Raw genomic sequence first — 25,514 nt, forward strand, 5'->3', positions numbered from 1 at the left:
TGTGCATTGTTCCGTATCTCCTTCCTCCAAGGGTACTCAAACTCTTCACAGCTGCAGACACCAGAAGCCCAGTCCTGCCAAGCCTGCTGAGATTTGGACAACAAATAACAGCCCCAAAGAGGCAGCCTCCTGTGGGCTGTGGCACTGATCGCTAGCCTGTGATGTTATTCCTCTCTGCCTAGCACGGGGTCATGGAGCGCTGGTTCCCAGCCCCCACCACCTCTGCCATCTAAAAATTAGCAGGAAAGGCAATGTCCTAGTATCTGACAAATTGCACTGACTCACACCCTAATTAATCCCGTAAATGATTTTACTGTTCTCTGCTTCAAATCTTGCATGTCCCAACCAGCTTGAAGTTACTCGGGATGTCTGCATTTGAAGGTAAATAGCGAAGATTTCTTTCTTGGAATGCTAAGACATCCTTCCTGCCCTGCTGGGGGGAAAAAAAAAAGGTATAATTTTGGCACTACCTGAAAAAGTCGCTGCATGCGACATGTCTGTCTCTCTGCAGGCTGCTCGGCAGGCATATGGTCGGGTCTGCTCCATGTCCCGTGGGCTCCTTCCCTCGTGTTTGCTCAGACTCCAGATCACGTTTGTCAAAGCTGTCCTGGGTGTTGAGTAGAAAGCTTGCCAAAGTTGTTCCTTCCTGATTGTCACAGAGCCAAGAGCACTTCCGTGCCCTGGAGGCTGCTGCCCACTCTTTCTGCATGTGCCTCACCTTTGCCATGGGGCGTGAGTGCTTGCCATTCACCTGCCAGGGCACCCGGCACACACCACCATGGAAGGGCCTGCCGTCTGAGGCCAGGTGTTCTTTGCCTTGGATCCTGGGGTGGTGGGCACACGCTCCTCTTCTGTTTACTCCTTCCTGAAACTATCAACACACAACAGGACTTCATCACAAAATACAGGCACATGCTGCCTGATGTCATTTTGGTCAACAAAAGACTTTGTATATGTGGGCCCATAAGATTATAGGGGCCTTGAACCATTCCTATCTTCCAGTGACATTGTAGCCTTCACAACATCAAAACAGCACATTCCTCACTTGGTCATGGAGACACTGGTATCAACAAATCCCTGTGCCACTAGCTGAGTAGCATACACACATGCAATCAGACACTGCGTGGTGCTCAAGAATGCTAAGAAAGGACAGCATAGTTGGCAGTGGGTATTTATGGTTATTGTGGAGTACTCTTACTTAGAAAAAAAGGTTTACTATAAACCGGTCTGTAGTGGGACTCTGGTTGCTACCCTGTCCATCTCGTGTTTATCACTTGTCTTGATTGCATCACGAGGCCACGTGGAGTATGGACCCAGACCATGTAGGTGTGTTGCACAATTCAAAATCGCTTAGCACTGTTTACTGATGTGTATGAGTATATGCTTGGGGACGTGCTCAGACTGGGCAAAGCCACCAGAGGACAGACTGGTCGTTTGCTGAAATGCTGGAGCAGGACCCTGGAGTCTGCCTGCTCTGCCCAGGTCACACTTTGGATGTGAGATCATGGAAGTTTTGGGGATGCTGGGAGGCCCTGGATGTCCAGGGCACAGAAAGGGGCATTAGGGAGAGACCCATGGCTGATTGCCAACCTGCCCGAGAGCACTGCAACCTTGTCACTATTTCCATGGCCTCACTGGGAGGGGACATGGGAGATCTCAGTCCCAGCTCTCACCAGGCCTCTGGTTTCTTTGCTCTCTAACCCACTTCCATTCAGAAGATGTTTGCTGAGCAACTGAGATGAGCCCGGCGCTCTGCAAAGGACAGTGGAGAGGTGAGTGACAGTGTCCTCAGCCCTCACACACCGGGAGGGTGGGGTCTCACACTCCCTCCCTCCCTCATATGCTGGGCTGGTACTGAGTGCAGACCAAATGCCAGTGTCCTTGGGTCACAGCTGCCCTGGAAGTGGAGGCAGGACCCTAGTGGGCAGCAGGTGTGGTTTCACTGAGCAGAAACCCAGAGAGAGGGCAGGCAGACCAGGGAGCAAGTCCTGGAGGGCAGCACTTCTGGAACCTTCTGGAGCACTAAGAACAGTGGGTAAATTAACAGCGATAGGAATCACAGCTCAGAGCCCACTGAGATTGGTCAACCAGAGTGACAAGGGCACCTGAGGCGGGTACCCCAGAAGCAGAACCTGAGGCCGGAGCTTTATTAAGGAGGTGATCTTGGGGAGACTAGCTCACGATAAGCCTGTTTCAGTTCATTTTGTTTCCATAGCAGAATACCTAAGACTAGATAACTTAGAGAAAAAAAAAAAAAAATCAGTGTATTTAGGCCCACAGTTCTGAATTCTGGGAAGTCCAAGATAGGTGGCCTCTTCTGGTTGGCTTCTGGCGAGAGCCTGTGCTGCTTCAGCTCAGGGCGGAGGGCACACATGTTGAGACAGAGCAAGCCATCCACGGAGAGAGCTTGCTGGATAACAAAGCCACGCCCCAGCCGCCCATTAATCCAGGAATGGATTCGTCCACTCAGAATGGCTCCACTTGCTGACACTGCCACAATGGACCCACTATGAATCAAAGGGGACACACCATAGCAGAAACGCCGGGACACCTGATGACTTTTCGGCAAAAGCAAAGGGAAGAGGAGAGTGGAAGGAATGATGTGGGACTGGTTTCCTGCAAGGGTGGTGGGGAGCCAGGGAAGCCGAGGGTACAGAGTGTCTCAGGAGTGGCTCAGCCGTCAGAGAAGACAGCATTCCCAGGAAAGGGGTGGTTACCAGTTCCGCGGGTTCTCACGCTCTCCATCGAAGAATCAGAGGCACAACTGCAGGGGCACAAGACTGTTGGGATTTCTTGCTCCAGCAAGGAAGACACAGCATTGGCCAAGAGTGTCACGCTGGCTCCCAAGACAAAGGACAGAGCTAGTTTTGTTCCTAGGAAAGGTTGACAGGGGTGAACTAGAGTTTAGGAATGTTAATTGACTTTCGATATATTTCAAAAGTGTTTTTCTTTTCTTGGGCGAGCACTGTTAGCTAGTCATCTTGGTACCACGTATGCCATCTCTCGTATTGATGCTGCATCCTGTATTGCGATCCCTGCCTTGGGGTAAGGATGAGCTGTTGTAGCTGTTCAGAGAACACCTAGGTGGGGGTGGAAAGCACAACCATGCCAGTGACACGGTCAGGGTCCTGGGAACTTGCTGTTTCATTGAGTCCTCAGCTGCTTTATCTTCTATGTTGCTGTCCTTGGAGAGTCACGCAAGGGTCTCCTGGCCTTAACCATCTACCTGGTGTGTGAGTTAGCTTTTCATCACTTTGACCAAAATAACTGACAAGAACAACTTAGGATCCACTTAGACTTGCCTCATGGTTTTAGAGGGTTCAGCCAATGGTTGGTTGGCTTCAAGGCAAAAACATCATGGTGGAAAAGTGTGGCAAAGGAAATCTGCTCCTCTCATGGTAGCTGGGAAGTGGGAGGAGAGGATGAGGGAAAGAGAGGAAAAGAACAGGCAGGGGAGAAGATAAGCCCTCCCATGATGTTACCCCAGTGATCTACTTTCTCCACTAGGTCCCACCTCCCAGTGTCCGCTCAGCTATCAATGGATTAATCCACTTAATGTATCAATCCTCTGATGAGGTCAGAGTCCTCATGATCCCCTTATTGCCTAGAAGCCCACCACTGAATCTTACTGCATGGAGAAGTCATGCTTTCAACACTTGAGCCTTTCAGGGGACATTCCAGATCCAAACCAGAACACCTGGTTTCTCAGGTCAATAAGACTTGGTGGTGAGTGAGACGGTTAGCAAGCCAGTCATGGAGAGAGCTTGATTGTCTAACAGAAAATGAGACTTTGGTAGTGAGCAAGAGGGTAGGGAAGGGCACATATCATGTTCTTAATAGCTAACAAGCCATGAGGTAAGGTTCCTAAAGTGGATTTGTCCTTTCTGAAGTGTGGCCAGGGGTTGGGGGCCTGACTCCCGCATTCCCCCTCAGTTTATACTCTTTAATCCTAAGGGATGCTGGTTTTCATGGGGGTCCCTGACTTTTCTCAGAATAAGGCAAGTTGTGTGCTTTTGCCAGATGTATCCCGTGGAAGCAATTGAATGACACCATGTGCCCCTCACAGTGCCAAGAAAGCCCTGCGTGCACGTGATTTTGCCTCAAGGACATGGGCATAGCATTCCTGTTCTAACTCCATTGATGAGAAGGTCAGGCGGGTGACCAAGTCGATACAGCAAATAAGTGGATGAAACTTATTCTTTAATTCTTCAGTTTTATTAGTGATCCCTAACAACGTCTCTTTAGGGAAATATTGCTGCCGTGAAAATATCACAGGAGCCTTTGTCTAGTTGGTTTGTTGCTCTTCCTGCTCTTTAAACTAGTAAACAGTGGCTTGCCTCAGATCTGCAGCTTGTCCTCGGAGCTGAGCTATTCGGTCTTCCTACAGCAAAGCATACAGTTTACTAAAGCAAAGGTAAGGGCATGCACTCAGCACCTTCCACAACAGGAAGTCATGCGTGCCATGGTCTCTTGTATGCCCTTGAAGAGGCATCTTTACGTACCTAAATGGCCCCCAGTGCTGCCTGGCCAGCCCAGGTACGCACATGGAGGCCTCCAACATGAGGTCTCTGCTGTGAATCATTTCCTGAGCTGTGTGTGCAATGCACCTGGACATCCTTGAGAGACAGCAGCCTGACAGTATGGTTCACTTTTAAAAATTGGTTCTTTTAAGTAATACATGACAGTAGAATCCATTTTGATATAATTATACAAACATGGAATATAACTTATTCTAATTCAGACCCCAGGACCTCTCCTTTCACTTCCCCTTTTCCACCCCCAACTTTCTTTCCCTTATTGATCTTTCTGCCATTTACCCATAGTTATTTATTTTTTAAATAGAATTTTTTGTGGATGTACACTGCTGCTTGCCGCCTGCCGCCAACCAGCGGGACAAAGGACACGTACTCTTCAGAAGTTCATGAAGCAGCTTTCTTTTTATTCGGATAACACCCTCAATATATAAGCAGTCTCATGCATATGCAATTGTAACCAGATATGTCCATCCAGTCCTATTAAAGGTCAAGCGATCACAGCTCAAGCACACATGTAAGATATATCTGTCCACGCGCTAGGCGGCTGAGCTAATTATCATTCAGCCAATGGTAAACGCCTCCTGTTTTTCTCAAGGCGCACTCAGCACGCCATTTGACTCTCTGCCAGTCGCCATCTTTGGCTGCATGTGGCGTAACCCTGGGCCACGGGTCTCGCCCGCCACAGTACACAATGTGAGATTCAATCTGGTATAAGCATAGACGTACACATGAACGTTATGTCAGATTCATTCCATGTCTTTCCTATCCCCCTCCCTTCCCTTGATTCCCCTTTGTCTAATTCAATGAACTTCAATTGTCCACCCCGCCCCCTTATTGTGGGTTAGCTTCCATATATCGGAGAAAACATTTGACCTTTGGTCTTTTGGAATTGGCTTATTTCACTGAGCATGAGAGTCTCCAGATCCTTCCATTTACTGGCCATTGTCATAAAATCATTCTTTATGGTAAAGTAATACTCCATTGTGTATATACACCACATTTTCTTTATCCATTCGTATGTCGAAGGGCACCTAGGTTGGCTCCATAACTTAACAATTGTGAAGTGTGTTACACTTATTATTAATGAAGTTGCATAGAATAAGGTGGGATGACTTTCATATGGCACAACAGATGTGTCAAAATAAGACTGTTAGAGAAATACATACATAATCAAAGTCTTGTGTTTGTTTGATGCACTACCTCCTGGCCAAATCAACACACTCTGATTTCTTTATTCTGCCAAAAGACACAATGTGAAATGTGGCATTGGGAAGTGGCATGGTCACTGAGTGACTGGCTTGTCCAGAGCAGCTCCAGTGTGTGCCTGTTGTTCCAACTTGGATGATGTAGCCCATGGTTACCTCTCTTTGGGTTCCGATTGTTTTTCTCATGCTAACTAATTTCAGGGGAGGGACACCAACTTCCTGCTCAAAGTCTTCAAGTCACTCCCAATCCCAAGCTTGGAAAATAACAGGCCAGGTAAGTTTTCCAAAGTGAGAACATCCATAGCCTTCATTTTGGGCTAATTATGCGACTGTGGCAGGAAACTTAAAGTATTCCATCTGTGGACGTGTAAAAGAACAAAGCCAGCTCTCCAGAAATAAACAGGCTAAATTCATGGACGTTATTTCATGAATGAGCAGGATAGTTAGAGGCTTCACTGACTGATTTCAGAGGCCCAAAGGTGTGTCTGAGCTAAAGACCACAAATCAGACCATTGGTAAATAAGACCATCTGCCAGTGAAGCTGAATGGTTCCTTCCCAAGGTGAAGGGGTGGGAAATGTCTTCCTTTTGTACTATTGCATGGTTGGTTTTGGGTGTAGATTTTAGGTTTGAGGGAAAACCCAGGGATTCCTGATTCCATCCTCATCTAAGTTTCACAGAAATTCATTCTCAGGTTCCATTACAGGCGGTTTATGTGTCACCACAATGTCACATTACTGCCTCTGGGTTCCCCATTCCACAGTGAGAGCTTCTACACAAATTCCCTATTCAAATACATTTTAAGCTCTAGAGGATGCCTTGCCTTTGGTGGTCCTCCCCACCAACAAATCGAATGACTGCAGCATGTGCTACGTGCCTCCCGCCTCCGAGGAAATTTCAGAAGGACTCCATCTGGTGTTCTGCGCCTTTATGTTTGTTCTTTTTATGAATAAGTTCTGCGATGCTGTTGGGAGTTAGGCTTTCTGATCATGTGATTCATCTGACTTGACAATCACCCGTTCTTTCTGGATTGATGAAATCTAAGTATTTCCAGGTTCCCCTTAAGCTAAATCATAGCCCAAGATTCTTCCTCCTTGTGTGACTCCGCCTGGCTCCCAGGTTTCTGTGGCCTCCCTGGACAGGCTGTGAGTGTTTTAGTCAGCTTTTTTGCTGCTGTGACTAAATGACCCAACCAGCATAACTGTAGAGGAGGAGGAGTTTGAGAGCTCATAGTTTCAGAGGTCTCAATCCATAGACAGTTGGCTCCATCTCAGGGCCCCATATGACACAGGAACATCAGGGCAGAAGAATGTGGCAAAGGGAAGCAGCTCACATGGTGATCAGGAAGTAGATAGAGAGACTCCACTCTTCAGATACAAATTATATACCCCATAACCACATCCCCAATTAACCACTTCCTCCAGCCACACCCCACTTGCCTCCAGGTACCACTCAATTAACCCCATTAGGTATTAATTCATTGATTAGGTTAAGAGTCTCACAACCCTATCATTTCTCCTCTGAACCTTCTTATGTGGTCTCATACATGAGCTTTTGGGGGATACCTCATATCCAAACCACAACAGAAATCCACATAGAAACTAGCTCCAGAGAACATGAATCAGCAGAATAGACCTGAGGGCTGCCCATGTATAAATAAGCGTAATTTCTTTTGCAACAGGCAGGCCACGTGTTTTGTAGAGCACTTTGTCTTCCTGAGAAGTAGAATTTTTGTTATTGCATCATGAATTGGATATTTCATGTGCCCATCTCTATAGATTATCAATTCTGGCTGTTTGGTTAGAATCTCCTGGGAACTTTTAAGAGTTCTAGTGCCTGAACTTTACCCAAAATGAGCATCTCTGGGCATTGGTTACTGACGTTAGTCAGCTTTTCATCCCTGTGACAAAATACCTGAAAGAATTATCTTAAAGGAGAAAAGGGTTGTTTTGGCTCATTGTTTCAGAGGTTTCAGTCCTTGGTGACTGGGTGCCATCACTTTGGGATTTTGTCCAGGCAGAATGTCATGGCAGGGAACATGTGGCAGAGCAGAGTTGCTTGCCTCATGGTGGCAGGTAAGCAAAGAAACAAGAGGTTGTGGGTAGGAAGGGGCTGGGACAATATATACCTTCCAGGGCATGCCATGATCTATTTCCTGCAGTTCAACTTACCTCCTATAGTTTCCTACACCTCCCAGTAATCCATCCAGTTATGAACCCATCAATGGATTAATCCTCACTATCCAATCACTATCCAATCACTTCCCTAAAGTCCCACCTCTACATATATTGCTGCTTTGGGGAACACACTTTCAACACATGAGCCTTTAAGAGGCATTCCAGGTCCACAGTGTAACAGTACATTTTTAAAAAATTTCCCCAGGTTTCTCCAATGAGCAGCCATACTTGAAAATCAGGTTCTAGGACAGCACTTCTCAAACTTTGATTTGTGCTCAAATCGCCTGTGGATCTTCCTAAGATGTACATTCTGACTCAGTAGATTGGGGAGGGGCTTGAGCTTCTATATGCCTGGCATGCTCTCAAGTGATGCTGGGAACACACTCTGAGTAGGAAAGGTGAGTGTGTAGTGTAGCTTGGTACCAGCTGCTTGTTTTTGTAAAGAATTTTATTGAGACACAACCATACCCTACCCATGCTGCAAAGTCAGGAATGAGCAGTAGCAACAGATTTTGTGGTCAGAAAGTCTAAAATATTTACCATCTTGACTTTTCATAGAAAAAGTTTGCAGGCCCTGGTTTATAACATGCTAATACTGGCATATGTTGGAAACAAAAACCTGGGCAGGTAGGCTGCGTCACTGCAAGAGGATGTGAGTCAGAGGGTCTCCCCCTGCCGGACAGAAGCAGCCACCTGCCTGTCCCCATGAGAGGTAGCACTGCTCATTCACCACATTTCCTAATGGGCAGCAACATTATTGACTTGGCCATGGCAATGGATGTCCATCTTTGAGAGCCTCCTATTGCCTGTCAAAAGCATTGTAGGAATCTTCAGAAGTCAGAAAAGCTTAAAATAAAGTAAAGCTCTGTGTCACTATAATGGACAGAGGGTCAGGGTAGATCTTGAAGTCCCAGGGATTATCAGCATTTCCTACCTCCTTTGGAAATGTTCAGACTTGATTTAAATTTTTTGGTAGTGAACATTATTTTTTTTATGTGTCTAGAATATACCAGAAACAAAGAGGGGAGGATGGTTTATCTAAATGCCTCTGAAAGTTCTTTGACAACTGTTTTAAGTTGTTCAGTCTATGTCTCTGAAATTCATATTAGTTGTCATTTAAATATTTTTACCATTTAAAAATCATACAAATAATGTATGTTTGCTGAGAAGACATATGTGTACACAGTCCTTATAGTCTAAACATCCAGAAATTACCACCATCATGCTTCAGTGTATTGCCTTTCAAATTATTTCCATAAATACATCTTGTGCATGCCAAGAGTGGGCCTTATCTCTAGCCTCATCTTGAAAGTAGGGAAAATAATACCTGTCTCAAAGGTTGTTGTCAGGGTTAAATGAGATCCTGTTTGTAAAGGGCTGAGCACATGTCAATAGCTCTATATATTCTATGTTTTGGACATAGGATTCTATTGTTTCATCAACTGCTCCCAGAAGGTTGTAGAACCAGACATAAAATTTGTACACACCACTTCCATCATCCTTAACTGGAGAGAATATGGTTCTGAGGCCACCCCTAATTCCAAGGAACACAGGAAAACATAGTGCAACTGCATAGGCTGACCCAGCACAAATCCAGGACTGCAGAGGAGAGGTGGAGCTTGTTGGAGAGCTGATCTCTTATCCATTTTTCCATGGGAAGTATTTATCTTTTGGTTTTTGACACATGGGCTCTTTATACATCAATGAGAATAATCTTATGACTTATGTCTATTACAAATTATTCCTTGGTATAAATTTTCACTTTGAATTTGTTTATGGGACTTTCTGTTGTAAAAATAACTATGGGCCAGGCACAGTGGTGCAAACCTATAATCCCAGTGACTTGGGAGGTTGAGGCAGGAGGATTTCAAGTTGGAGACCAGCCTCAGTAACTTAAAGAGATACCACTTAAAAACAGAAAAATAAGAAGAATTGGACATTGTGGCTCAGTGGTAAAGAGTCCCTGGGCTCAAGTCCTAATACTGCAAAAATAAATAAATAAATAAATAAATAAACAAATAAGTAAAACTTTGGAATGTGTATGCACACATACAAAATAGGATGAACTGAAAAACAAATATTACTCAGAATTCTAGAAGTTCAGAGTACAGATGACAACCTTGAGTTCTTGATGTGTGTGCTTCTTACACACTTGGGTTTGCACTGAATAATTTGTATATAGTTTCATATCCTCTTTTTTAAAAATACATTGTGAGAACTTTCCTGTGTCACTGGACTTTATTGAAAAGTATCATTTCAATCACTGCTTAATATTCTATGATATGTTCAAAGTTTTAAGCATTTTTTCTAAGTGTAGACATTTGAATTGTTCTCAATATTTTCACTGTTACCCGTAACGTCTCAGTAAGCATCTTTCGTCACGAATGTTTAACCATGGCTTGCTGCGTGCCGGGCAGCCCAGTGTGAAAAGGAAGACAGATGTGAGCAAAGCAGATGTGGCCTCCCTCCTCATCCTGAGATTTTGTTTGGGTTCTGCTGGTTTTCTAGGGGAATCACTTGTGTCAAAGATGCAGAGAAAGAGGCTGAGGTCAGGGACCTAAGAGAGCATCGCCAACGACAGAGCCGGAACGGGAATCAGTCAACTCCTGCTTCTGAGGGGGCCAAAGAGTCCATGAGGGCTCTGCTGACTCTAGAATGAGTTTCACTGAACTACGCTCTGACGTGCGGGGCCGGCTCCTGCTGCAGGCTGGTGTTTCTTTAAGGTTTGGTCCAAACTTCCCTTGAGGAATAATATAAAAAATAAGCCCGGTATATGTGCCTCTCAGGCCAGAGTGGACTTTCGTGTCCACCATGGAGTCTTCAGTAGAGTGCTTGATACAGTGAAATATATATGCTGTCACTTCTGCCCTTCATGTTTGTGGGGTTTCAGATGAGAGCACAAATGGAAGTCCACACCTCATAGGCCCAAATATTTTATCAAGCTGTTAAAATGGGTTCTTATCCTCCTCCCTTTGCAAACTGACTTACATAATGACTTCAAAAGCAGGTTCAAATTTAGAATTTCTTGCCAGGCCTTGTGGCACATGCCTGTAATCCCAGCGGCTCAGGAGGCTGAGGCAGGAGGATCTCGAGTTCAAAACCAGCCTCAGCAAAAGCCAGTCACTAAGCAACTCAGTGAGACCCTATTTTTACAAAATAGGGCTGGGGATGTGGCTCAGTTGTCGAGTGTCCCTGAGTTCAATCCCTGAGATACACACACACACACACACACACAAATTTAGAATTTTGGAACACTTTGAGGTTAACAGCATAGGTAAGATGTAGGGTGAAAGAAGACAGCTCTCGGCCTGTAGTCTGCTCACCTCTCCTCCACCACCTCAGTGGCCTCTTGTACATAGATGTACATAGACATGAACTCACCGCCTCATGCCCACACTCCATGCATAGCCCCTCAACCGCCACCTGTCTCACCCCTTGGGTTCAGGGGTACAATCACCTGGAGGATGGACCCCAGGGAACAGACCCATGTGGGCCCTTACAGTGGGAACAGCTCAGTTTGGGCAGGAAATCTGGGTCCCAGTTACCTGAAATGTGGTCTAGAGAAAGACACATGGGCCCTGGTGTGGTCCAGATGGGGCCCTATAAAGCCTGGGGCCAGGCAGGGGCCCCTCGTGTGGGTCAGAGGTTCCCTCCCAACAGCTGCTGTTCATGAGCAGGCACTCCGAGCCAGGCTCTGTCCTCCTTGTCTCCATGTCTTGTCATTTCCACATCACAGAGGGTGCCAGGAGCTGGCTCAGCTCACAGCAAGTAAGGGCACAGCCAGGGTTCCACCCTAGCCATCTGACTCCATGACCCATGCTCCTCCCTGCAGGAGTTTATTGCTTCCCATAAAAGGACAGGAAGCACTGGATCAGATTATCTTCGGAACCCACTTCCTTCCCAGTGATGCTCTTCAGCTGTGTGAGCCGACGGGCCCCAGTGTCGCCAGCTCGGAAGAAGAAGGTGGTCCCGGGCTCCAGGCTCAAAGGCTGGCATCCTGTGACTGTAATTTCAGACCTGCTCACTCACATTAGACATGGTCTGGAGACAAATTGTGTCACTAAATATTCCCAGGCTGGCCTCATGGATCATTCATGCCCATGGGTGATGGTGTCATTGTCTGGATTTTTCTCTGGGTTACAACTCTAAGTGGGAGTGTTGAAATGGCTCCAGAGAAGGACCCTTCCCTTGTCCTCGTGGAGATCATGTGGTTCACTTCTGATCTTGGCAAATCACAAGCGTGAAATAAATATATTCCCTTGGAAATGCTCCTAATTCTAAGTTTTTCCAAGATGAAAAGTATTTTATCAAAATAATACTTAGAGGACATGAGGTTTTCGTTTTTGTTTTGGTTTTTTTTCCCCGGAGTTTCAATGTCCTAACTGTCCAGATAGTTTTTAAGCTCCTTCCTTCATCTCTGATTAGGTGCAGTAACAGATCATTAGAAAGATTTATTCTCTGCAGGCCAACTTGGGAGCTGTGATAAAGAACCCAGGAAAAAGATCACCCCATATGGCCCAGGTCAGCAGTAGGTCTCCCTACTGCTTGTGTGCTGCAGAGAAACACAGGATAATTTTTTTTCTAAATTAAATTTGTAAGCTATTTTATATCCCTGGAATTGCCTCTCCCCAGACAGAGTTAGCAGGCAAAGGGCTGAATGTGACCAATGGATGGTGGCACAGCTTTGAACAGTGAGGCTGCAGAGGCAAGTTTTAAATAAAGGCCAGAGTGGGAATGTTTTCAATATGCATGCTTGACTCATGGACTGACAGGAAGGCTCTGATTTACTGTTTTCCCTCACACAGTCGTGGAAGAGTTTATTTCACTGTTTTTGCTTGTTAACATCTTCAGCCCCATAACAACTAACATGGAGGTCTGTTCAGAAAGCCTGGTGAGACCAGAGGGGCTGCATGGGGACTCTGTGCACCTGCTGCATGGGTCTTCTGTGTCTGCTCTAAGCTGAGTTAGAGGCCAAGGTGCTTATTCTCTCAACCTCATTCTTGCTTTTCCCCTCTAACATACGATTCAATGACCATTTAGAGCCTCCCTCAGGATGCCATGAGGAGGATGCTCTGATACTTCAAGCTCTGAGTTCCTAAGTCAGGAGTTCCAGTCCTGTTTTTGCTGTGTCCAGCTTCCATCAGCTGGAGAGATCTGCTTCTCTGTGCCTCCGTTTCACTGGGTGTCAGTTGAAGGTAGCAGTGCTGGCCTCGCCTACCTGCAGAGTCAGGACCATTCCAACAGACATGATGGGCCAACAATGATGATAGGAAGGTAAGCAAGACACAGTCCCTCTCTCAATGAAAAATCAACATGTAAATGACTACGGCCTGGTGCACGGGTGAAAGGAAGAACACAGGGACGTCGAAGTACTTTGCATGACAGGTGATTATTGTTTGACAATTATGGAAAGGCTGTAGTTTAGCAGATTATAAAAATCCCCAAAAGCATTAGTCTGGGACTCTCAAATGCCTAATCAGCCTACGTTAGTACTGTCAGTGGAAGACATTTGCACCAGGCACCAAGAATAAAATCACAGTCTGATAGGAGCTCCTCAAATTGCAGACAAGGTACTCAGGCAGAAATTGCCTCTATGGGTTTGATTTTCAAAAAGCAAATCCATTTAGTCTGAATTTTCCCAAATTGTACTTCATACTCTTGAACAGTATGACATAAAAACATTGGACTGGGGTTCAAATAATTTTGGTAAATATTGTCCACTATGTGCCCCTTGACAATTCCTTATGCATTTTTACAGATTAAAGACCCTAAAAACTGAAAAGTCCTGCATTAAGTACATCTGCTTAATTTTAATTTTGCTTAAGTTCATTTGTGCAAGACTTTTTTGGAGTCCCATTTTATAATATCTGGTTGAGAAATATTCTACAAGTCACCTGTTTGAGAGATGCTGAATGGTAAATGTTAGGTCATGCATGCTGGGTATCAGAGCGATTAGATGAATGATGGTAAATATGTTGAAATGAATTGAGTTCTAAGTAGCAGGAAACACAATAAGCTAAAGCACACGATTTAGAAACTGTGTGTCAGAAAATCAAAGCACAAACCTATATGATTACTGTAGGATTATTTATGGTTGATGCAGAGTAAATCCATCCTGAATTCTACATCTACTTCCTTATTAACTCTCATGGATATTTCTCATTAGACCTAATAATTTTATTTTACTGCTAGATTTGACTCTGTTAACTCTGTACTTTTATGTGAGTCATGGTCCAATGACCTCCTTCAGGCTTCACTTTTCCTTCATTTAACCTGAATGAAGATAAAATCTAACATACTCCTACCCAAGATGTACTTAGCAAAACGTTAACTTGTGTGAAAATGTTAAATATAAGCATACCCATGGATTTTACTGCAAACAAACAGAAACCACAAAACAAAACACCTAATTTATAGCTACTGTGGGGAAGAGGGAAACTACCTGAAATACCAGCCAGCTTTGTGCTTAGTGCATGGTAGGCCCTTTGTAGATGGTGGCTCTCTTCTTCCCTCCAAACTATCACTAAAAATGCCTGTGGTGGCTGTATGTAAAGTAGATTTTGAAATGAAGCTACAACTAATTGCCCAAGGCTGTTGCAAGGTTGAGAAGGAAATTTTGTTTCATGTTTATTCATCTTGTACAGTCAAAAAAGAAAAACCTAAAATGGGTCTCTTGGCTTCTGGTGCCACTTCCTTTTTAACCAAGGACAGGAGACCGGGGGCGTGAGTGTGAGCTCATCAGAGAAAGCTGAAGTGGCTTTGTCCTTGTGGCTACGGCCCACACTGGAGGCTGGTGATAGCTTCGCCTCTGCTGTGGCCAAGGCTAATGTCATCCCAGAGTCTCACTTCCTTCATCCAGGTTTTCCTTTTACGTACGTGTTTATGTAACTCTTGGGGGGAAATTTCTCTGCCAAAAACCCAAAGGGAAGTGGTCTCTATTTCTGTACTTACAGTATCTCCATTCTATATTATTTCCACTATTGAGGGACTTGGGATCATCCATTCATCCATCCTTCTATCCATCTGTCTGTCCATCCATCCTTCCATCCTTCCATCTACCCATCCATCTATAAGCAACACCCAATATCACCATTTACTGAGCACCAACCATGGACTGAGCTAGAAGGTCCTTTCCCTCAGGGAACTTGGGGTCTAGAAGGAATGACTTAGCATCTAAGCCACTTGATGAAGGGCCCAACTCACATAGCTATTTATAGGCTACCATCAGGAACACTTTCCTAAGTTACCAGCAGTCTACATAAGACATGACTAAATCATAGCTCTCTTTAAAAATCTCAAAGTTCATTTTCAAGAAAGTAAATAAATAATGATTGACTACCTATTAACCACTGGTGGTCACTCAGATTTTTTGTCTCCACCTGCCAAGCAAAGTTTTAAGTTGCGAGTTAAAACTTAAACTCTAAGTTTGGAGTTCTCTAATACTGGAGATCTTCTAATACTTAAGAAACCATCTCTGATTTCAAAGACATTTGGGAGGCACCAAGAATAAAGTCACAGTCTGATAGGAGCTCCTCAAATTGCAGACACGTACTCAACACAAGTGCAAATGTTGTTCAGACTTGTGATTTAACATCAGATATGAGACATGGAAATCTAATGTAGTATTTTTTTTAAAAAGTCCAAAGCCTTTATGTAGGCATTTTCTGCAAGACAGCGAAAGTGTCCAGGCTTCCTGTCAATGCCCATGGGAAAGAACTCCTGAAGCATTCCCTGGAGGGTGTGGGAAGTACAGACCTTCTGGAAAAAGGAGAAAAGAAGAGAAACATGTGGGGATGAAAAAGAATGGTTGGGCACTTAACTTCTGGGCATTAAGGGCATTAGTTTGTACAATTATGTCATTTAATCCTCCCAAAGATTCTACAAAATAGGATGTATTCCCCAACTATGAGTCAGAGACTCAGAGAGGTTAAGTAATTGACCAAAATTCCCATTTAAGGATCTCTGCCTCCCAGCCTTCTCTTTGGAAGCTTGAATAAAGGAGCAACATTTGATGAACTAGGCAATCCAGCAATCATACCCCAATCGCTCAACATCTTTGAAGGCTGTAACCCTACTTTTTTGTAGCACCAATCATCTATCTTTAGCCTTGTGGTAAGGGAATAACAAGTGTTAGGTGATTGCCTTTTACCAACTGGTGACCTTGGATTAACTACTCCCAATTATTAGATCTCAGTTTACCAAAAGTTGGAATAATAATAACACTAATCTAAATAATAACTAATCTAAATAATCTAAATAAATAATTAAATAATAATTATTAAATACTATTTAATAATTATTATTATTAAATAATAATAAATATTACTAGAATAGGAGAAATAGAAACAGATTTTAGAGTGAGACACATATGTGTTTGAAGACAGTGTCCACCATTTATAAGCAATGAGACATTGGGGAAGTTACTAAAGTTCTTTAGGTTTCAATTTCCTCATCTGACAAATGGAAAACAATAGTATTTCCCTTGGATTATTGAATCAAGAATTAAATGAATACATGTGAACACTTAGAATAGTGTCTAGAAGACCATGAATTCTCAACAAACGTTAACTACCATTATTACCCATACTGACCAACTCAGAAGACTGTTGTCACTCTTGAAACTTAGTGGTGACATGTATACACAGGTGTTTTGTAAACTGTGAAGTTTACTCTCTATTGTTACTTATCATTAGCAGTGGTAGTAGTTGGGATTGTGACAAGTGCTTACTATTAACAATTTTCTTTCCAGTTATATGCACTAAGAAGGGTCAAATGACTCAGCTACATTTTGGCCTGTAATACATACATTTAACCCAAATGTCCCCGGTTCTCAAGAGCAGACACTGGGTGAGATAAGAGCAAGTTCACCCAGAGAGTCCACTACAGGTGAAATAAACATTTGAAGAAAACTTCAGATCTTCCCACAACACAGGTGCTTTTCTCCCCTAGCCAGTACTGGCACAACCAGCATTCATGAGTCAAGGACTCATGCCAATCTTTTCAGCTGGAAAAGTGTAGCCAAGGAACAGCATGAACATCAGGAACAGAACAATCCAGGTTGGTGTGTGAGTGAGACACCAGAGAAGCTCAAACACTGGAATTGTGCTGGTTTGCCCAGCTCTTCAAGAGCAGATTGTAGTGATTTGTAAAGAAATAAAGGGTTCATAAAACAGGGTGGTCCCTCTCCAGGTTGGGTATGATAAATCATGGCTTACCTGGCAACACTTCCTTCTCCCATACCCATGGAAGACATCACTAGCTGATGATACTCTGTGTTTCTGCTGCATCCAGAATCCTTCCCAACAAAGAAGACCAGGCAGGTGCTACTGAAAAATAGGAGTTTCCACACATGATGAAACCTAATATCCCCACCCCATATCAGCCTGGTACTCACCCAACAATCCCAAGGATGGTGATGATGGTGGACCCTATTGAATAGCTACTATCCTGCTCTTCTTCTCTTTTTTAATTTTTAAAATATGATTTTAATCACACCAATGAAACTTCACGTAAATAAGGAATTTTTAAAGCCCCAAAACAAAAAAAAATAGAATAAAATGGATCAAATTATATTATATTAAATTATATTAATGCTATGGAAAAAATAAAGCAGAAGGAAAATAAGGAAAGTCACAGAAGTTAAGAACAGATACCTTTGTTAGGAATAATACTTAAATTGGAAGAAATGCTTATATTAGAAATATATATTATGTTTAAAAAGGAGTTTGGTGTTTCTAAAGCTGATGTTAAAATGAGAAAAGTGCTCATGTCCAAAATGTTATATCTTAAAAGATGCTTATATTCTATTTATATTAGAAATCATACTTATAAAAAACATTCATTGCCTTGGATACTTACAGTAGAAAAAGAGGATAAAAATGAGGTGTGTATCTAATTTAAGAAAAGGGATAAAGAAAAAAATAAACTCAGAAAATTAGAAAGCTACTAGTAAAGAGAACAGCATAAATCAATAAATAGAGAAGAAATATTAACAAAAATAGATAAATGCCTTTTAAGATTCAGCAAGGTAAAGAAATAAGGCAAAATATTTTAAAATATTTTTAAATATTTTAAGCTCAATACAGATCAGCCCATATTTTAAAAATAAGATTATACTATCATCAATGTTATATAAATCTACTTAAAAAGTCAAAATGGAAAAATTCCTAAAAAAAAAATTATTGAAACTGACTCCAGAAGAAATAAAAAGGGAAAATAATCCTATAACCAATTGCATTGTTAGTTTCTCATTACTATAATGAAATACCTAAGGCTCAGAACTTTAAAAAGAAAAGAGGCCTATTAAGGACACAATTCTCAAAGTTAAGTGCCTGATATCAGCATCAGTTCATGGCGGATGGCATCACAATGGTAGGAGTGCTATGTAAGAGCATATATTGACAGAAAGGAAGCCAGAGTGAGGGAAGAGGTCGTATTTTCTCCCTTTTTATTTGTTCTAGTTAGTTATACGTGATAATTAAGTGCATTATGACACATCATACATAAATGGAGTATAACTTCTCATCTTCTGCCATGCTCTTCTTCTTTCTTGACAGCATCTACATTGCACTATGGAGGCTTAGAATGCCATGTGTTCCACTTTCCAGCCTCCTCTATGGTTATGATGATCACATGTCTAATTCCAACCAGTGGGACACAAGGGGATGTCTGCTGCATAACTTCTGGTGATGGTTTTCTCATGTGTGAGAAGAAACAGCACTTTTTGCAATTGGGACTGACTTATGTGAGGGTGTAGTATCTGAGCTGTTGCCATTGTTATGGTTAGGATATGAAGTATCTCCCGAAAGCTCCCATGTTTCTGCAGGAGTATTCAGAAGTGACAAGATTTAATATGAGAGCTGTAACCTAATCAGACTACCTGAGCTCAAACGAACGGTGGTAGTTGTAGGCAGGTGGGACATGACTGGAGGAAGTGGGTCACTGGGGGCATGCCCTTGAAGGATTATTCTTCCTGTAGGCCCCTTCTCTTTCCTGACTCTGCTTTCTGATTCCACCATGAGCTGAGCAGCTTTCCTCCTCTGGGCCACTTTCCCCACAATGTGCTACCTCACCTTGGGACAAGAGCAATGGAGTCAGTCATCGATGAACTGAAACCTCTAATACTGGGAACCAAAATAAACTTTTTCTCCTCTAAGTTGTTCTTGTCGATATATTGGTCACAATGATGCAAAAAACTGACGAAAAGAGCAATTGTCTTGTAGTATAATAATCAAAGTCTAAAGATGAAAGGCATTGCTCTATAGATGGTGGAGCAAAAAGGACACATCTCAATCTTTAATAACATTATTTGGTGCTAAAGTTACCATATTTGGAAACACCTAATTCTGGACTTCTCATTATATGAGAAAATAAGTCCTTAGTACTTTTTGGTTAAACCACTTTTAGTTGGTATTCTAATTCTTTGCAGCCAAAAGCCTATCTACTGATCTGGATTCTTTTTCCTATGTTTGTGGTATCTTTTACCTTAAATGGTAGAGCACACTTTCCGGTGCCAATTGCTCACTTTCCCAACTTCCTGTGCAATTCAGAACGGGCATATTACCTAAGTCCTGCCAATCAAACACACCCATGCCAAACCTTAAGTCAGAAACTAGTGGTATATAGAAACAGATGATGCAGAATCCATTCTAGTGAAGGAGGCAGGAGCTATGTCCACTTTACATGGGAAACAGTGGAAGAGACTATGGGCTGCAGTTGCAGGCAGGAACTGATAATTCCCCAAATCAGAAATGTGACAGGAGTTGGAAATGTCCAACAGTAGCCATGAAAGTAGGTGGCAGTATTATTGACAGTAGGTGGCAGAGAGGGGTTCCTGACAGCATAATATCTAAGCTTGAATCCCCACCATCTAAGAGTTTGGGGGTTCAATATCCTTTTAATCATTTCCCATTTTGTTTAAGCTAGCAAAATTGTTTTCTGTTTGTTTAGTCTGTATGTGTTACTATAGCAAAATTCCTGAGATTGGGTAACTTGTAAAGAACAGAAATTTATTTCTCAAAGTTCTAGAGGCTGCAAAGTCCAAACTCTGGTAGTGGCAAGTTCAATTGTCTGGTGAAGGCTGCATTCTCCAGAGTCAAGGAGTGCTGTGTCCTCACATGGCAGAAGAGCAGAAGAGCACACTAACTAAACATTGTGCCTCTTCTATAAGGACCTTAATCCCATCCACCAGTAAGAAACTCATGGCTTAGTCACCTCTAAAGCCCGCCTCTTAACATATTGACAACACTGAAATTTGGAGAGGACACATTCAAACCATAAGACTGTTGCTTACAACTCTGCATCCTGACTGAATCAAAACCCCAAATCCAAAGGTCATGATGGGTGATACTATCTGAAAGAAATCCACTGTTAGTAAACTTCTTCCTTGCTATCTCTTCTGGGTATATATACAGTTACGACTCTAAGACCTGGTATCTAAAATAATCAGAACAAATTTCCTTTTATGAATTTAGATTTTCCATGATTAGGGGAGTATAAAGTCAATTAAATGTTGTAATAATTCCCTAAAGTGCACACAGAACAATCTTTTCTACTTCTTGGGGGCTAATAAGAGCTTAGCTCATCTCTCCTTTCTGGTTGCTCAGAATGTCCAGAGTGACCCAGTTCCATAGTTAAGCACTTCCTTTTCAAGGTGCAGCAGTGAGCAGCCAACTCAGAATGTGTTCATCGTATGACTCATCCCTGCTTCTACAGACATCAACTTCACTGTAAGCTCCATGTGTCATTACCCTCTTCCTTTACACCAGCCTTATGCTGCAGAGGTTCTTGAGAACTTGGTGGGAACCAGTGGAGTAGGTTTGGGTAAGAGCTGTTCCTCTTCTGATTCTATTTTAAGTTCTTTGATGGATGAGGCTGTGTGAATGAAGCCTGAAGTCTCAGGTGATGTGAGACTCAAGCAGAACCAACCTCTCCTGTCCAGGTTCTTAAGCTCTTTAGGCTTTGATGGTAGACCAGATGCCTGCCACTGCCCCCTTGAGTTATTTGATGGTCTCTAGACTAAAACCACTGTTTTAAATTTTAGGTGTCTGCTACCTTTCTCATCCCTGTCCCCTATCTACTTCAGTTAATCAATAATAATAATAATAATATCCATCTTTAATAAGTGCATACAATCTTGTGTAATTAATCTAGGTGCATATAATCTAGGTGTAATTTATACATAATTTAATCCTATCTTCTCTGCAAAGTAAGTATTATTATTTTTGTCTTAGTCTTTTTTCTGTTGCTATAACCAAATGCCACAGACTGGTTAATTTATAAAATATAAAGATTTATCTAGCTCATGTTCTGGAGACTGGGAAAGTAAGAGCGTGGAACTAGCATTCGCTCAGCATCTGGAAGGGCCTTCATACTGATTCATGATTTGCTGGAGGTACTGCACGATGAGACAGAGCAAGTATGCCAGAGACTTAATTTTATAACCAAGGTGCTCCAGAGATAACCCATGAATCCATGAATCCTTGAGTGGATTGATCCATTTATAGTGGCAAAACTGTCAGGACTTAATTGCTTCTTAGCAGTCTCACTTTGTCCCACCTCTTAATACTTCCCAATGGAGATTAAATTTCAAATGAGTTTTGGTGGGGACATCAAAACCATAGCAACTTTCATGTCGTAGATGAAAAAACTGAGATGCAGAAAGGTTAGGGGGCTTCTAACTGAGATGCAGAAAAACTGCATGACAAGGAGGTAATCAGTGGTGTGCTAGGAAGTGTTAACCATCAGTCTTCCAGATCAAAAGCTCCAATGCCTACCACTTACCTATTTCCATGTGTCCCTACTCCCCCCATCACTGACTTCAAGCCACCAGTGTGAAGTCACTGGGAAGAGATGTGTGCAAATGGCTCTTACTCCATGATAAAAGTCAGTTCCTGCACCTAACTGGCTTCTGTGGTTTGCAGATGAATATATTAGGAGTCTAGCCCCAAACCTAATTTGCCTACTTGGGTGGAATTTTGTCTTTGTGATCCTCTGACAGTTTGATAAAAACACAGTGACAGTGCTGGACTGGGGATCTGGGGGTGTAACTCAGTGGTCGAGTGCTTACCTACCATGCTTAAGGCCCCAAGTTCCATCCCCACATCACCCCACCCACCACACACACACAGAGCAAAAATCACAGTGTCTTGAGTTTGCTAAGTGGTTGGTGGATAATCTACCCAAATCTTACTGTGACTCAGAGGTGCATCCTAGCTCTGGCTGTGCTCACCCAGTGTGGGACACCCGAGCTCCATGCAGCCCAGAGGAGCAAACATCAGGTTATGCTTAAACAGAGGAAGACTGAGCAGCCCCTGGCAACCCTTCAGTACAAAAGCAAAACCCTTTTACTGTGACTTAGAGTAATTAGGTAAGGATCTTCTTTCTCCCAAGAATGAGTAACCCTAAAGGTATGCAAAATATGTCTGACCAAACTCCAAGTTTAATGATATGATAGTCTTCCTGCCAGCTGTAGACCTTTTCATCATTCTCCTATGTCTGAGATGCTCTTGTTTAAACAAAAACAAAACCCTTCTTGTTTGAGCCCTGATCCAACTTACCACACTTACCCTCATCAAGAGGAATGTGTTGTAAAATGCCACAATTAGAGATGCTGAGTTCTTTCTCCAATGACTATGTGTCGAGCAATAAGTTAATATGCAGATTGTACTGTTTGAAGGGAGTCAGACTTTTTGTAATTTACAGTAAATCTCAAAAGGTTTCACACTTTTTTTTTTTTTTTTTTTGGTACCAGGATTGATCCCAGTTGCCTTAACTACTGAGCCACATCCTCAGGACTTTTTAAATTTTTTTTTAGAGACAGGGTCTTGTTGAGTTGCTTATGGCCCCACTGAGTTACTGAGGCTGGCTTTTAACTCGAGATCCTCCTGCCTCAGCCTCTAGAGCCACTGGGATTACAGGCATGTACCACTGCACCTGGTTTCTAAATCTTTTACCTCAATAAAATTGGAAATATCTTGCAGCTTAGTTATAGAATGGTATCAGAGGTATGCATAGATGGCTAGGGACCTCATTCATTCTTCCAATGCACTTTATTTTTGAAGTCCACCTGCCAAAATACAGGTTCAACGTTTTTTGCTTTTTAAAATTTTTCTAATCATATACATGATAGTAGAATGTATTTTGACATATTATACATATATAGAGTATAACTTCTCATCCTTCTGGTTGTACATGATGTGAATTACATTGGTCATGTAATCACACACAGGATGTATATATAGGATAGTAATGTCCGATTCATTCTATTTTTACCATTCCCATCACTTCTCTCTTCCCCCCACTCCACCCTGTGCAATCCAGTGAACCTTCCCTACCCCCACAACCCCTACCTATTGTGAGTCAGCATCTGCATATCAGAGGGAACATTTGGTGTTTGGCTTTTTGGGATTGACTTATTTCACTTAGCATGATAGTCTCCGGTTTCATCCATTTACTGGAAAATGCCATAATTTCATTCTTATGGCTAATATTCCATTGTGTATATATACCACATTTTCTTTATCCATTCATCTATTGAAGGCACCTCGGTTGGTTCCCTAGCTCGGTTATTACGAATTGAACTACTGTAAACATTGATGTGGCTGTGTCACCGTAGTATGCTGATTTAAAGTCCTTTCGGTATAAACTGGGGAGTGGAATAGCTGGGTCAAATGGTGGTTCTGTTTCAAATTTTCTGAGGAGTCTCCATACTGCTTTCCAGAGTGGTTGTACCAATTTGCAGTCCCACCAGCAATGTTTGAGTGAATCTTTTCCCCAACATCCTTGCCAACATTTATTGTTGCTTGTATTCTTGGTAATTGCCATTCTGATTAGAGTGAGAGGAATCTTAGAGTAGTTTTGATTTGCATTTCTCTAATTGCTAGAGATGATGATCATTTTTTCATCTATTTGTTGATTGATTGTATTTCTTCTTCTGTTAAGTGTCCAGTTTCTTAGCCCATTTATTGATTGGATTATTTGTTTTTTTTAATGTTAAGCTTTTTGAGTTATTTATTTATTCTGGAGGTTAGTGCTCTATTTGAAGAGCAGGTGGTAAAGATTTTCTCCCATTCTGTAGGCTCTCTCTTCACATTCTTAATTGTTTCCTTTGCTCTAAAGAATCTTTTTAGTTTGATACCATTCCATTTATTGATTCTTGATTTTACTTCTTGTGTTTTTGGGGTCTTGTTAGGGAAGTCAGTTCCTAAGCCTACATGATGTAAATTTCGTCCTACTTTTTCTTCTAGTAGTTGCAGGGTCTCTGTTATAGTGCCTAAGTCCTTGATCCACTTTGAGTTGAGTTTTGTGTAGGGTGAGAGATAGAGGTTGAATTTCATTTGGCTACATAGGGATTTCCAGTTTTCGGGCATCATTGATTGAAGAGGCCATCTTTTTTTCCAATGTATGTTTGGACAGCTTTGTCTAGAATGAGATTACTATATTTATAGGGGTTTGTCTCTGTATCTTCTATTTTGTACCATTGGTCTATGTGTCGGTTTTGGTGCCCATACCATGCTGTTTTTGTTACTATAGCTCTATAGTATAACTTAAAGTCTGGTACTGTGATGCCTCCTACTTCACTTTTCTTGCTAAGGATTGCTTTGGCTATTCTGGGTCTCTTATTTTTCCAAATGAATTTCATGACTGTTTTTCTATTTCTATAAAGAGTTATTGGGATTTTAATAGGAATTGAATTAAAGCTGTATAGTACTTTTTGTAATATGCACTTTTGTTGAATGTCTCTTAGGTGCCAGACACTCTGTATAGGCCTGGGGAAGTAAAACACAGGCCAACATCTGGGTTGAGGGATGCTATTCAGAGGTTGGTGAAGTTCTGCCTGAGACCCCAGCCCACACTGAGGGGGATTACCAGAACACAGCCACACCTGTTCATGTGTCCACAGTCTGTTGTTGCTTGAGTAGTTGGAACAGGGGCCATGTGTTCACAGCTACAGTCATGTGCTGTTTGATGACAGGGATCCATTCTGAGAAATGCATCTTCGGTGACATTGACATTGTGCAAACATCGTAGAGTTTACTTACACAAACTGTTTTACAATGAGCTTTTTATGTTTTGTAGGTAGGAGAACACTCTAAAATAATGATGAAAATATAGCATTGAAAATACACAAACCAGTAATTTAGTTGTTTGTTAAGTCAGGGATTATGAACAGAACATAATTGTATGTGCTACACTTTTATGTGACTGGCAGGTGTATTTCTACCAGCGTCCCCACACACTCGTGAGTCATGAGCTGTGCTCTGGTGTCAGGATGACCACAACAGCACCAGGTCATAGCAATTGTTCAGTTCTATTAGTCTTACGGGACCATCGCCACGTATGTGGTCCATCTTTGACTGGAATATCATTATTCAGGGCATGACTGCATTTATCTGGCCCCAGAGAGGAAAAGTTTGCCACCCACCACTCTAGGGAGAGACGATGCAGACCCAGACTAAGATGCCCGTGGGAATAAAGAGGAGGAGACAGAGTTGGATGAAATTTAGGAAGTGGAATCCACAGGGCAGGGAGGGGGCTGCAGAGGTGGGTAGGACAAGGACAGTTGAACCTGTTGCAGCCCAGAGGGCGGGACCTCCG

General features: G+C 42.5%; 1 protein-coding gene across 1 annotated transcript in view; it reads left to right on the top strand.

Moving 5' to 3' along the window:
* The first annotated feature begins 1,432 nt into the window (after positions 1–1,432).
* Positions 1,433–25,514, top strand: part of Fam50b (family with sequence similarity 50 member B) — a 74,265-nt gene continuing 50,183 nt past the window's right edge. The window contains exon 1 of the mRNA XM_047559143.1: positions 1,433–1,772. The gene's annotated coding sequence lies outside the window, so the exon portion shown is untranslated. The remainder of the gene's footprint in view (positions 1,773–25,514) is intronic.

Source organism: Sciurus carolinensis, chromosome 7 (assembly GCF_902686445.1).
Source record: "Sciurus carolinensis chromosome 7, mSciCar1.2, whole genome shotgun sequence".
Taxonomy (NCBI): Eukaryota; Metazoa; Chordata; class Mammalia; order Rodentia; family Sciuridae; genus Sciurus; species Sciurus carolinensis.